Source organism: Acomys russatus, unplaced genomic scaffold (genome assembly GCF_903995435.1).
Source record: "Acomys russatus unplaced genomic scaffold, mAcoRus1.1, whole genome shotgun sequence".
Lineage (NCBI taxonomy): Eukaryota > Metazoa > Chordata > Mammalia > Rodentia > Muridae > Acomys > Acomys russatus.
In genome coordinates this window covers 6,764-18,922 of record NW_026131712.1, presented here as the reverse complement: position 1 = coordinate 18,922, position 12,159 = coordinate 6,764, and the positions used below count along the sequence as shown (strand labels likewise).

The 12,159-nt window shown below is 41.9% G+C and overlaps 1 pseudogene; it reads left to right on the top strand.

Annotated features, from left to right (window-relative positions):
• The first annotated feature begins 10,541 nt into the window (after positions 1-10,541).
• LOC127186410 (40S ribosomal protein S18-like) lies at positions 10,542-11,129 on the top strand (annotated as a pseudogene).
• The last annotated feature ends 1,030 nt before the right edge of the window (positions 11,130-12,159 follow it).

Genomic DNA, 12,159 nt, shown 5'->3' with positions numbered 1-12,159 from the left:
CCCTTGGGACTCACTATAAAAGTAAAAATTCAAAAATGCATAGATATTTGATATACAAAGATATTCTGTGAAGCATTCTTTTAAATTGAAAACACACACAAATGCCAAAACAATAGAAATATAATTAAACCATTCAACACTAGCTCAAGCACAGCTTGTGTCCTGGGTGGGAAGGCATAAGTTGTATTAAAATTTAAATAGAAAACTTCTACTGGGAAGCAACTGTGAAGAAACACACTGGAGACATTACTGGTTCTTTTCCTTAAGGATATCTCCCAAGTTTTCTTAAGAAATAGAAACAACTCTTTCAATGGGCAAGTTATTTTAGAGGACAACCTTCCCTAATCAAAAAGGGCCTCCTATGTAAGCAGAAACATCAGATTTTCAGATCTCTCATAGTCATGTAAAAGCCAGTTGTGGTTATGCACATCAGTAACCTTAAATGTAGGGGGAGGAGAAGACAACAGGATCCCCATGTCTTGCTGGCCAGTTGGTCTTGCCAATCAGGGGACTATGAGTACACTGGGAGGTCCTATCTCAAAAAGATGAGATGGAGAGTGATAGTAGAAGACAGTAACATTGGCTGCTGGCCCCAACATGCACTTGCACACCCATGAACATATGTATATATAAATATTACACTATACACATATATGCAGGTTCCCCCCACAAAGAAACAATCTTCCAAAACCAAGCTCACACTTTATGTCTAGCTCTATTCACAAATCGATGCTCAATCATAGAGTAGTAAATATCTCAGGACATGGTTGTGAGAAGCCATGTTCTTCTAGGCCCTGACTCTAGAAGCCAAGGCCCTCAATGGCAAAGACTAACCACAAATGGGAAAAGTTAGTAAAAATAATAATAATAATAACTCAAAGCAATGCCTGTGACTTCTACCCCAACCACTAGAAATTCTCCTCACTGGTTAATATGTATTTATTGAGCACCTACTCAGTGTTGGGGCATGTGAAGAGGATAATAAACAAAGTCAATATGTATGAGTTTGCAAAAGCTGCTCAATGCAACTCTCAGGATGGGGTAGCTTCAACAACAAAGATCTGTTTCTTCAGTTCCCAGACAACTCTAGCATTGTTGGTAAGGTGGCTCCATCCTAAGGCTTCTTTTGCTATTGCAAGCATTGTGTAGACCCTATGCCTCTAATGTTCTTCTCCCACACATGCAAAAGAAGTGTATATATTTACATCTTAACCTCCTCATCTTTTAAGGACTCTTATCACTTCCCACTGCATGAGGGCATTTGGATGCTCATGACCTACTTTAATTTTATTACTTCTTTAAAAACTTTGACTTTGAGAAGTCTTCGTTGGTAAAATTGAATAACTTGAGAATTTTTTTCATTATAACAACATTTTGGCACCCAACAGGGGTCCCAAACCCATAACTCTTAAGTCAGCTAGTCATGAGAAAAATAGTCTTTATGTGGCCAAAATTCAATTAAAAATTAAAGATGGCCTCTTACACTTATCTGAATGGCTAGGATCAAAAATTCAGGTGACAGTACATGCTGGCTAGGATGTGGAGAAAGGGGAACACTCCTCCATTGCTGGTGAGACTGCAAACTTGTATAACCACTTTGGAAATCAACCTGGTGCATTCTCAGGAAACTGGGAATAACTCTACCTCAAGACCCAGCCATATCACTCTTGAGACTATACCCAAATGATGCTCCACCATATGACAAGGACATTTGTTCAACAATTTTCATAGCAGCTTTATTTGAAATAGCCAGAATCTGGAAGCAACCTAGATATCCCTCAACCAAATTAACAGATAAAGAAACTGTGGTGCATCTATACAATGGAATACTGTTCAACTATTAAAAACAACAAAATCTTGAAATTTGCAGACAAGTGAATGGAACTGGAAAAGATCATCCTGAGTGAGGTAACCCAGAACCAGAAAGACACACATGATATATACTCACTCATAATCGTACATTAGTCACATACTTCAGGATAACTACAGTACAAACCAGAGTCAGAAACATCAACCAAGGATGATGTATGATCACCTAGACCCACTGCTCAGATATAGTAGCACAATCTCCTTATGGATCCCACATGTGGCTAGTAGGGACTACTTCAGACATGCACTCTGGCCAAGACGGCCTTGCCAGGCTACAGAGGAAGAGGTTACAGTTAATATAGATGAGACTTGATAGGCTCAGGTCAGATATTAGAGGAAGAGGGCTCCCCTGTCTGAGTACTATGGGAGGGAGGGAGAGGGAATGAGGGAGGGAGGGGGATTGGGAGAGAATGAGGGAGGGGGCTACAATCAGTATGTGAAGAATTTAAACTGTAGAGCAAGCAGATAAGTTATGATTGCTAATGCCATCATATGGGACTAGCTCTGACACTGGCTAAAACGTGAATGTCTAGGCATAGACAATGATTCTTGTTGACTAAAGAACCCCTATGAATTACTATTAGATGCCATTCTTCATATGGCATGGATCAGACCTGACAGGATGCATTCCTCACAGCATACTGGACATTGACATCTTGTTTGGAGAAAGGGGTAGAAAAGAAAAAAGGAGGAATATAGGAATATATAGGAAAGATAGAACAAAAAGTGGATTAGTCAATCTACTCTTCACCTTAATGCCTCAATTGTCACTCACAAGATATTTTTAATTCACTGATATAGAATCTTGTATATAGATGTAAAATAAGTTTTGGATACAGTGGTATAGAATTCAAATGTAAGATTTTTCTTCACACACACACACACACACACACACACACACACACACTATTGAAAGTGCTATAGCAAGCTGTTTAGAAAAAATAAGTTATACAAATTAAATGTTAGTAGATTAAATCATGTCAATTGCTAGTCTACTTTTATCACAATAATATATACCTTAGGTGCAGCAGATATATATGACTGTATAGAAAGATAAGGTCTTCAAAATCCCCAGAGACATGCAGAATATGCCATTTTAAAATGTTTTTATTACTCTAAAGATTCATTGACAATGAGACAGGTTAACTCCTGGCAACACCCAGCCGACCTCAAAGATGATGAGCAGCAAATAACTTCCTTATGGAGATGGCTTCAAATATGGCAAACTAGCCATTGAACAAAAGGTCCTCATTTTTACCACAGACAGAAGTCTGCCTAAAAAGCTTGGATGCAGGCAGAGTGGACGGACAAACTCTGCCAAGACAGGGTAAGCAAGTCCTCAATAGTTACTGCCTCACAAATATGTCTGTCAGATATATTGGGCCAGAAGTCTGAAGATGATATTCCAACATTATAGAGAGTTTTGGGTACTATTCAGGTAGAAAACTGTGTCTGTGATCTTCTCATTTGGAAAGCTACTAACCTGCACTCCCGGCATACTCAGGTAATCAAGTTTATTCTTTCTCAAGTGTCTGATGGAGTTGAAGGCTAGGTATCTTCCTTTTACCATGAAGTGTAGTTGTTTAGGGGTTAAGACACTTTTAGGTCTAAATAGGTATTCTAAGTTGAAAATGACAATATGTGATGGAGATTGATTTACATTCAGAAACCTAGATGCACCAAAATAAGAAAGATGTCTTCTTCAAGGCTGTCAAATACAAATAGCCAAAACACTAAGAATGTAACATTTACATACTTCCTGATTGTGCCATGGTTCTTCTTGCTATAGGTAATCTATTATATATATGTGTAATAATATAACTGTGTATGTAAAAAATAAAACATGAAAAATTAAAGATGGCCTTACGCTTTTGGATTTTGGCCTTTGGCTTTTTGGCCTTTGAGCTTTGAGCTTTTGGTTTGAGGCTTTTTCCTTTGGGACATGAGCTGAGTAGGAGGGTCAGCTGGATGATAGTTTCTGAGCTAGCAAGTTTTCACCTCAGCATCTGGATCCTGAGTCTTCATTGGAAAATTGAAGGATTTGAGATTTTCTTTCATTTGACATTTTGGCACTCAAACGAGTGGTGTGACTTCACAGAGAGATTATTCCAGTATCTAGAAACAAAGTTTGTGTACCTTGGAAGTTCTTAATAGATCTCATAGTCCTCAAACCTTTCGCAATCTTCTGAATATGGCATTTAAAATGTTTAGGTTTTGTATCACTCCTAACCATAAACTTTGAAGTTTCCATGAAGATGATGAGACTACTAATGACAACACCATGTGGATTGTGTAACACCAGCCACAGGGAAAAACTGCTCCATGCTTGTTCGGATGCCTGGTTCTTAGCACACAGTGTATACCTTTGAGTTGACTGCTATGTTTTACCTAGTCAGGATTGCCACTAAGCTGACTAACACCACCCAAAGATCAGCTTTGGACTACAGACTGCTTAGGGCATTCAAATTGCTGAGTTCATATGAAACTATGACTCAACCATGTGGTATCTTCAGGATAAGGTCTTACCATCAAGTGCTGTAGGGTAACAGAGAACAATGACAGTAGCCTGTAATGTTGGGGCATCTATGAGACAACACTGGCCAACAACTTCAAAACTCATTCCTGGCACTGGGCATTTTATTTGATAGGCAGTGGTTCCCCATATGGCCACTATCAACCTGTTATACAGTAACTGCACTTGAACATTTTTATATGTATGTACCTTAGGAAGTATCTATAGTACTAGATTTCAATTTGAGGGTTTTTATAAGGCCTTTAGGGTTAGTTATCCTGCCCTTTAGTCCTTTCTCTACCTCACCCTCACATTCCCTACCCAATTTAACCCTTCCTATTCTATTAGTCTCCTTTCCCTTCTATCACTGTAGTCTATCTCTCTTACTATGAAAATCCCCCACCATGATCCCTTACTAGTTTCCTGACCTATATGGGTTTTCACAATAAACACATACATCTGAAGATTCAAAACTGCTGTAGAAATGAGAGAAAATATGGCATTTGTCATCTTGGGTCTGGGTTACTTCACCCAGAATGATGGTTTCTTGATCATTGTAAAATGATTCATTTACATGCAAATTTTGTAATTTCATTTTTTTCTTTCTTTTTCTGTTTCTTTTCTTTTCTTTTTACTTTTTATTGGTTCTTTGTGAATTTTACATCATGTACCCAAATCCCAATCACCTCCTACTCCCTCCATACCCTCCTCCCACCCTTACAACTTCCACAACAACATAAAAAAATCTCATTGTTGAAGGTACATTGTGGCACAGTGTGTCCTACAGTACATGTACCCTTCTGTCCATATTTTTTTGCTTCCAAATGTTCAGTACAATGATTTGTTGGTCAGAGACAAGGCCTCTGGCTTCTACTACTCTATTAATACTGGAACCTCACTGGGACTCCTTTCAGATATCCCGTTGTGTCATCCAGATGCTGTAGTTTTGTGTCTGTAGGACCAACCCATTTATGTACTCCAGCAGATCACTGATGGGGTAGGTGTTCGGAATGGGCCAATTCAAAGCCCTGGATCTAGGCCTGAGAGATATCTGAGATGGTCAGCATGTCAGCTCTCCTGCTATCACATCTTTGGGGCTGCTAGCTCACCAGCTATCCCATCACCAGGGCCAGCTTTACCTTGCTGCACAGGAAAGGTAAAAGGCCCAATCACCTGAGTGTTGCAACTCAGGTAAAGGACAGGGTGAGTTCATCCCACTCTCATGACCCCAGGACCAGCTCTCACTCCTGCCAGAGGTGATGAGAGACAAGGGAGGGGAGGAGAATACCTTTCCCTTACTCATACAGTCACATGACAGACAAATGGGCCAACTCTCCCTTGTTCACACTCACAGGGCTGGCTTATCTGAGCCCCTCAACACCAGGGTCAGCTCTACTGTGAAGCCTAGGCAAGGTGCAGGGCCTGCTTTCCTAAGTGCTACAGCTGGTAAGAGACAGCAGAAGCTCTGCTACTCTGAGGACACCAGGGCCAGGTGTCCTGCCTGCTACAGGTGGCGAGGTGGTAGGGAGGAGGAGAGTATCTCTCTGTTGTCCATTCCATTACATGGGAAATGAACATCAGACCAGCTTTCCCATGCTTATCCCCTCTGGGCCAGCTCACTTGCAACTCCCACAATATTCTGGGCCCACTCTCCCAAGTACTGTAGCTGGCTAGTGGAGGGGTCAGCTCTCCTATTCTCACACACCCCAGGGCCATCTCTCCCAGGATGACCAGGTGAGGGATGGGGCCAGTTCTGCATGGCTCTCAGACATCAACATGTCCCTGGGTGGCAGCCCAGATCACAGACATCTGCCTGGCCTTTGGTGATAACTAACCCCTGCTGCTGAAGGGACATGGACTCAGATGTGGTCTCTGGTGACAGCAAAGGTCAGAAGCCCATCATGGTCCCAGATGGAGTCATAGACTACTCATATCCAGCTGTTCCCATTACCCTAGAGTCTCCAGTTCTGCCTCTCTTCACTATGCCCACATCCTTCTGTTTCTCTTTCTCATCCATGTCTCTACCACTGACTTGCTCCCCTTAGTGGTGCCAGGAATCCCTGAGTGTCTAAGTTCATCTCAGGAGTGGTCTCAACAGTGCTATGGCCTGCTGATGCATTATGGCACCAGGCAAGGGTCATCTCAGGCATGGTCTGGTCCCCCAGGCACTGAACTGGTACATGTCTCAGGCTTGTTTTTTTTTTCCGGGAGCATTAGGCTACTGATCATTCAGATATTCACAGACCAGAACACATAGCCTCTCTCTTCTCTGCCACCTACTGACACACATGTGAGTAATTTCATTTTTCTTAACCTCTGACTGATTGTCGTTGTGTGAACATAACATATTTTCATCATCCACTCACAAGTTGATGATATCTAGGATGTTTATTTTTCTTAGCTACTATGAATAGAGCAACAATAAACATGGTTAAGCAATGGGTATATGCCTGTGATGGCTGCTCTTTGTTGTCAACTTGACCACATCTGGAATTAACTAAAACCAAATGATTGGGCTTATCAGTAAGGGATATTCCTTAATTGTTTGAAGTGGGAAGACTCATCTATAATATGGATCTTTGTGGTGGAAAGATAGACCTTTAATCCTGATCTTTAGAGGTGGAAGATAAACCTTTAGTTTGGACCACACACTCTGCTGTGGGAGGATTGTAGGCATTATGTCAGGTGAAGGCAGTCTTGGCCGGTTTTGGAAACACCACAAATACCCCACTGAAATGGACATTGTTATAGACTGGGAGGAACCATCCTGGGCCAGAATTCAGGGATCAGACAAGGGGACTCCAGCCAGGCTATTGTGTTTCTAATCGAGCATCGATGGGAGGACAGAACCCGAGGGGGGTTGGGGGGGGATGTGAGAGATTGCGGTGAGAAAGGGAGAGGTGCAGGCAGAAAGAAGAAAGCTGCAGATTCAGACGACTAGTGTGTGCGTGCATGGATAGGGAAGAGGACCAGCCTGCAAGTGGCATGCAAGCCAGAGACACCTGGAGATCCTTCCTGAGGAACTGATACCAGAAGGTTTATTTTTGTTTCCCTTTAACCTTTTTCCCCTCTTGTATAGGATAGTTGGGTTGTATCATAAAGTCTAATTGTTAAGAAACAGAGCCAACATTCTGCTGGCAGCCTATATAAAGAATGTGGAAGAAGAAAGCTCTTCCTCTTCACCTGCTTTTTCTTTTCCTTTTTAGAAAGTCCATTCCTTCACTGACATTAGATCCTGCTTCTTCAGGATCCCAGCATATACTGAAGACCAGCTAAGATATGCAGCCTCATGGACCTAACAACTCCTGGATTCTTATACCTTCCATTTATAGGCAGTCATTAGCTGAACTACAGCATGCAAATCATTCTAATAAATCTCCTTTCTCTCTATATAAGAAAGAGCTCTTGTCCTGCTATTGTGTCTTAGTGGAAACTGAAAATTTGACAATGAGCTACCAATTTATTATGTGGCATGAATTGCCCATCATGTTATCTGACACATCAAGTCATAAAGTAGGACCATACACAGCAGCAGTCTATCATCAAATAGAAATGATATGTATGTGATGAGACCTGAGCAGGTCCTAAAGGCATACACTAGTTACATGAAGAAGTTGTCTGAATGCCTATGGTTTCTACTTCTGTTTCAATGCCATCTGCTGCCAAGCATGCACTTATAGCCTCCTGAGGTGTGCCCTATGATTGGTTGACTGAGAAAGAGAAGACTAGGGGCTGGTTCTCTTATGGTTCTGTACATTATGCAGGTACCACCCAGAAGTGGACAGCTGGAGCATTCTAGCTCTTTTATGGGACAACCCTGAAAGACACCAGCAAAAGGAAATCTCACAATATGCAGGACTTCAAGCAGTACATATAGTCATTCATTTTGTTTGAAAGGAGAAATGGCCAGATATATGATTGCTTACTGATATAAAGGCTGTAGCAATGGATTGGCTGAATGGTCAAGGACTTGGAATGAGCATGATTGGAAATTGGTGAAAAAGACATCTGGGGAGGAAGTATATAGATATATCTCTGCAAGTGGGTGAAGGATGTGAATATGCTTGTATGCAATATAAATGCTCACCAAAAGGTGACTTCAGCTGAGGAGTTCTGTAATCAAGTAGATAGGCTGACCCATTCTGTGGACACTGATCCTCTTTCATTACCACTTTGTCACCACCCAGCGGGCCTATGAACCAAGTGGCCATGGTGGCAGATATGGACTCAACAACATGGGCTTCCCCTCACCCAGACTTACCAGGATAAAGCTGCTACTGAGTGCCAGATCTGCTAACAGAAGAGACCAACAATGAGTCCCAGATAGGGCACCATTCCTTGGGCTGACTAACCAGCAACCTAGTGGCAGGTTTGCTGCATCAGACCACTTTCCCCATGGAATGGACAATAATTTGTCTTTACTGGAGCAGATACTTATTCTAGTTATGAACTTGCCTTTCCTGCACATAATACTTCTACCAAAACCACCACACATGGACTTACAGAATGCCTTATCCACCATCATGGTATTCCACACAGTATTGCTTCTAATCAAAGAATCATTTGATAGCTAGAGAAGTGTAACTGGGCCCATGATTATGGCATCTACTGGCCTTACCCCCCATCCTGAAGCATCTGTCCTGACAGAAGGATGGAATGGTCATTTAAAAACAGAGACACAATCACAGTTAGGTGGCATCAGTGTGGAAGGTTGGATCCGGGTCTCCAAAAGGCAGTATAGGCAGTAATGTTTCTCCCATAACAAGGATCCACAGGTTCAAGAATCAAGGAGTAGGAAAGGGAACAGTTCCACTCACTATCATCCCTAGAGACCCACTAGGAAGACTTTTGTTTCCTGTTCTCACAGCCTTAAGTGCTGCTGGCCTGGAAGTTTTGGTTTCGGAGTGGGGAGTGCTCCTGCCAGAAATTGCAAAAACCATTCCATTGAACTGGATGCTCAGAATCCTCCCTGGCCTCTTTTGGCTTCTGATGCCCCTAAGCCAACAGGCTAAGAAAGGAATAACACTCTTAGAATGAGTGACTGATCCAGACTAGTTAGAAAAAACTGTATTGCTTCTGCACAGTACACAAAAAAGATTATGTCTGGAGTGGAGGAGATGTGTTAGGGCATCTCTCAGCCCTGTGTTTGAAGTTAATGGGAAACTACAACAACCTCAATTAGGCATGATGACAAAGGGTGCAGACCCTTCAGAGATGAAGGTATGGGTCACTCCTCCAGGAGAAGAGCTTGCTGAGAGTGGAGAAAATAAATGCAGAATGAGAAATAGAGGAAGGTAGTATAAATACCAGCTAAGGCCACATCGTGACCAGTTGCAGAATTATAATTGACATGTATGTTTCTGTTGTATTTTGTTAAGACTGTTCATACAGATATCTGTGTTTTCTTTCCTTGATTTCTTTATCATGTGATGTAACATCAATTAAGGGAATATCAGTTGGTATATTTAAGTTTTAGAGACTAAGAGAATGTCTGTCAAGTGACACTGCCACCCATTCTAAATGTATAATGTGTTTGTGGTTGTAGGAGGGACAGTTATATCATATTAGGAATAATTATGACCTGGTTAAATGTATAATGCATTTGTGACTGTACCTCAAATAGTTATATCATGTTTGGACATAATTATATTATGATTACTGTTTTTAGTTGGAAATTAAGAGTGTGCGCACTCTAGTTTTATGTCAACTTATCACAAGCTAAAGTTATCTGAGGTGAGGGAACCTCAATTGAAAAATGCCTCTATAGGGCATTTTCTTAATTAGTGATTGATGGTGAAAGCCCAGCCTATTGTGAATGGTGCCCCCTCTGGGCTGGTGGTCCTGGGTTCTATAAGAAAGCAGGCTGAGCAAGCCACAAAGAACAAGCCATTAAGCAGACATGAGGACAAGCCCTACCGGCTTTGCTTGACAAAGCTTCAGAGACCTCTAACTAGATACTCTTAGCTGTATAAAAGTTTCTTTAGAATCTGCTTTGAGAAAAATAGAAGGTGGGCTTGAACATCATGCCTTACAGATATTTTACAATTAAGGACTCCTTGGCAGTTAGTCTAGGCTTAGATGGCACACCTGTTGGTTTGGGACTGGGAGTAAGTCAACTTTTTTTCTTTACTAAAAAATATTTATCTCAAGCTATGTTGCTATGACAATCATGTAAACACAATGACTTTAGGCCAGGGAAATTTATGATTAAACTTTCCCTAGTATTGTTTAAGAAATAATAATAAGGCTCTTCCACAGAAGGCCTACACGCTGCCGCTTGTGCCGCCGCCATGTCTCTAGTGATCCCTGAGAAGTTCCGGCACATTCTGCAAGTACTCAACAGCAACATCAATGGGCGGTGGAAGATAGCCTTTGCCATCACTGCCATTAAGGGTGTTGGGTGGAGATATGCTCATGTGGTGTTGAGGAAAGCAGACATTGACCTCATCAAGAAGGCTGGAGAACTCACGGAGGATAAGGTGGGGTGTGTGATCACCGTCATGCAGAATCCACGACAGTACAAGATCCCAGACTGGTTCTTGAACAGACAGAAGGACGTGAAGGACGGAAAGTATAGCCAGGGTCTGGCCAACGGTCTGGACAACAAGCTTCATGAGGACCTGGAGCAACTGAAGAAGATCAGAGCCCACAGGGGTCTGCATACTTTTGGGGCCTTTGTGTCCGGGGTCAGCACACCAAGACCGCTGGCCGCTGTGGCCGCCCTGTGGGTGTGTCCAAGAAGAAATAAGTCTCTGGGCCTTCACTGTTAATAAATAGTTTATATACCCGAAAAAAAAAGAAATAATAATAAGGTTATGCTGACCATTGCTTGGATATTGGTTGATTTTTGCTGTATGCTTTACTGTAGGTTACACAGAACTATTTGTATTTCCTTGTTAGACTGTATTCTTGCTTTGTTGATTTTTGAATCTCTATTGATTGTAAAAGATATGAAAAATCATAATGTAATCTGTAATGAAAAAATTTGAATTTCACTTTAAATAAAGTACTAGGGCTGGCCCAAGAGGTAACAGACACAGAAAAATAAGAATAACAGCAAGCAAGACAGAGATGGCTTCGAGCTTGAATGCCTGGCACTATGTGAATCTACTTTTAAAACCCTGTTGTATAACCAAGTGGAAACACCAAGTAGATGAGCACCCAAGAAAGAGATCCAGCCAAAAGACACACTTGTGGGGTCACTGGCAAGAGGCCTGGATTCAACCTGTGTCACTGGATGGGTGAGTGACACAAACAAAGCAGGAAAACAAAACCCTTGGTAGAAGCCAAAGGAATGAGATTCTGAAGCGCCATTCTCTTCCCCTGGTTGGAGCAAAAGCTTGCTTGTCAATCATGGGAATGAAACCCATTTTGATCCCTTGGGTTAATGAGGAGTTCAGTTGTCATCCCACCACAAACTCAAAGACTGTGCTGCACATAAAATTGACTAGGAGGAGGAACATCACCCTAGACTTGTACATCATTAATGATTAGCTGAGCTCTTGGAGGCTGCTGGATTTGATCAGGGAACTGTCTGCTTTAGTTCTGTTCTCTCCTCCAGGGCTGCGGGAACTTTAGAACTACTTCCCAAGAGAGAAGTAGACCAGGCTACCTCCAGAGAGAGTTCCAGAAGAGACCTGTCCGGTGAGTGTTCATGCAAGAGACAAAAAGGTGGGGCCATACATCATGATGGCACTCACCAGTCATAAAGAGTAATAGCAAGGAAATGAAAATCCCTAAAGAAGACAGTTTAAAACTCCTAGGAGCCACAAAGGGAG